Here is a 3,285-nt window from a genome sequence, read left to right on the forward strand (position 1 = left end):
TTCACTAAAGATCTTCATTATAGTGAAATAGTGAACATAATTCAATAACTAATGCTATGTGTACCAAAGTTCACATGTTTAATACAACATCATAAATAAGTAAAGAAAGGAATTTGCAAAACTCAAAAAATGTTTAGAGGATCTAAAATAAAACTGTCCTCACATGTAAGAGCCAAAATATGCCTGCTCTTTGAAGTTGTTTCACTTCTGAATATAGTCTTTCAAAAGTTAATTTTTGGGATGCAAATTCGCATTGGTTCGCCAATTGGCCACAGCCTTAGAGACAGTATCATTAGCCTTACGAATCTCCTCAGCAGAAAACTTATGCTCTATGATTTTTAAGGGTCCAGGCTGCAATACTTTAATCACAGTTTCCATCTCTTGTTCAAGTTGTCTGTAACACATTCAAACAAGTCTGCATAAGACATAATAATAAATTACCCCCACTTACCAAAAAGATCAGGCTCCTCTAATATGCACCTTTAAATCATTTAGTGGGTTCAGAATACCATTAAAAAATAGTTATACTTTAGAGACAAATTCAGCATAGAGTATCCTCTTTTTCCTGATAGCAAATTACAAAACAGCTCTATATTCTACTAAAAAAATGCATTTTTCCCAAAAAAAATTTGAAATATAAAATTTAATCAATAACCTTTTAATAAAAAAAGAGTCAAGTAAGGATTACATCGCTATATATTCTCACAATTGGTGAAATATGAATGGTTAAAGTTAAACATTTAAAATTCTACGAAACAACGTCAAAATTTTTAATTCTGTTAACTTTTCAGCCGGAGGAGTTTTCCTACATTACAGAATAGCAAAATCAAACAGAACAATTTTTATTTTTATTCGTCGCAAAAACAATACTAATGTAATTATGAAATATAAAGGCAATGTTCCCAAATCGATAATAAGCATTAACATAACCCTAATTTCATAATTGAGAGGGCGGGGGCAACTACGAATTGTGATTAGGATGAAAAAGAGGTTCACCTTATTAGCCCGAAAAATGGCAGTGAACTTCGAAATCCCATGATCCCTCACTGACACTGCAACAATCAAACGCAACAGTGATCTTTCGCTGAAATACGTCGTCGTGTTTCCACCAAGGTTCTGAGAACCGGACCAGTCATTGAACCGCTCTAGTCACTGGTTTACTGGCTTACTGGTTCAACCGGTCCAACCGTAGTTCAACCGGAAAAACCGTTTCAAAAAAATAATAAATAAATTATAAATAAACATCTTAAAATATAATTATAGTTTAACATAAATCTTAAAATATCTTCCAAATCTAAAAATGTCATCAACCAAAGCCATATGATCTTATCAAAATATACTAATAAAACTAAAATTAAACATAGAATTACAAGTCATCATCTAGATTTTCAATAATACAAAAAATTAAACAATTCTGATTCCAATGAATCGGAATAGAAATTGAAACTCTATATTGGCTAAACTATGTCTCATAACCCTCTAGAAGTTTCATAATGAAAGAATGAGCATTGGCTACTCTTGCAGCTTATTCAATCTCAACTTGGTCAGCATCAGATCTTTCTAAAAGTATGTTTTCTCTAATTGTTGTCGCAAACAAAGCCAGTTTTTGGCTCACTAGTCCTATTTGCTGCCTCAACCATTTTAGCCTCAAACTCTTATCATTCCTATCTAGCAAAACTTGTCCTACACAAAATTTCTTCAATTAATCAGTGTCACACAACATACCATGCCATATCATATGGTCTTTAATTAATATGCATAACTTCAGTTCCAGATTTTTTAACAAGCAAGTAAACTACATACTAAACAAAAATGGTTTCTAGCAGAGAAAGAGCTGCTTGGCTTTTAGCAGAGAGCTTGGCCAAAGTGGTTGTGTGAATGGCTCCAATGACAGCTATCAAAGGAACTACAACAAGAGTGACTAGTGCTAATTGCCACACAGCACCAAATCCCACAGCAAACCCACAAATAAATATGCGAAAGTAGTGAAAAAACTATCCATATCTTACTAATAATGAGAACAGAAAAACTCAATCTCTTGAACTCAATAATTACTTTAGTTATCCAACTAAATAATTGAATCACAGTTATCATAAACTGATTCCAAAGCGTAGAAGTAGAGTGAAATTAAAAACATGAAGCATATAATAAATCAAAAGATCACCTATTGCAAATTTTTTAATAAGAACAGAAGTTAAGAACAATGAAAAATGGAGAAAGATTCAACAGTTTTCGACCCAATTTTAACAAAGCTCATCACAATTATTAACAACAATAAAAAGCATTGAAGGAAGAGTGAATCAGTAACATAGGCAGTGCAAATTTTAAATTTAAAATTTAAAAGCTATCAATTTAAAATTTATCATCAAATACAATCAGAAAGCAAAGCCAATCAACCAAGCACTGAATGAGCATTCTGTTCTGATTATGTGACTGGGAAGCAACAAATTCAGCAATAAAATTCAAGTTACAGCAACAAAAACAGAATAGAAAATCGTTTATGATTTCTATTGTACATTGGAAATTTTGCTATTAATTGTTTATGATTTCAACAAAAACACAACGCAGCAGCAGTAGCACAGTGGAGCCACAAAACACACAACAGCACACCAGAAGCCAGAAGCCAGAAGCCACAACAGAAAGCCAAAGCCAGAGAAAATCAATGATTTCAACAAAAACACAAAACCCTATCATCATTGAATGATTTTTTATTTCAAAACAGAGAGTCACATAATAAAACGAAAAATGAAGAACAAGGGCACACCAAAGCCACTGACCTTCGAGAGGGCGACGGCGACAAGACGACGGCGAGCAGGACGAATTCGATGGAGGATGGGCACCGAGCGAGGAAGAAGACAGCGAACATAGGGGTTTAACTTGGATAACGCCAACAGTACGAAGAGAGACTCCTTGGTGACAAACCCCTGACTGCTACAGATGGCTACAAACAACAGCGACAAACAACGGCGACAACACGACGGTCGTCGAGCTCAAGGAAAAAGCGGTGCGCCTGCGACTGGTGACTGCAAACAGATTGAAGACTTGGAGAACTCCCCTGACTGTGACGCACGAAGACTCGAGGAGACAAGCCCCTGACTGCGACGGACGGCGCAAACACGGCTCCTCCCTGCGACGGTGGTGGCGGCTAGGGTTTTTCCCTGGTTTAGGCCGAGCATGTTCTGCTCGAAGGAACAAGGAAGGAGATGGTGAAGCGCGTTTTGTTTCTCCCCTTAAGCGCGAAACTGCGCCGTTTTATTCAAACCGGGAAGTTCCGATTCTGGTTTG

The 3,285-nt window shown here is 36.0% G+C and overlaps 1 pseudogene across 1 annotated transcript; it reads right to left on the minus strand.

Moving 5' to 3' along the window:
* LOC107646068 (uncharacterized) lies at positions 1–2,918 on the minus strand (annotated as a pseudogene). Its single transcript, XR_001621617.3, has 3 exons — positions 2,778–2,918; positions 997–1,160; positions 1–394 (listed from the first exon to the last, which is right to left on the minus strand). The product of XR_001621617.3 is annotated as an uncharacterized LOC107646068 (transcript).
* Between the last annotated feature and the right edge of the window lie 367 nt (positions 2,919–3,285).

The sequence above is a fragment of the Arachis ipaensis genome, chromosome B6 (genome assembly GCF_059453495.1).
Source record: "Arachis ipaensis isolate K30076 ecotype BB chromosome B6, ASM5945349v1, whole genome shotgun sequence".
Classification (NCBI taxonomy): Eukaryota; Viridiplantae; Streptophyta; class Magnoliopsida; order Fabales; family Fabaceae; genus Arachis; species Arachis ipaensis.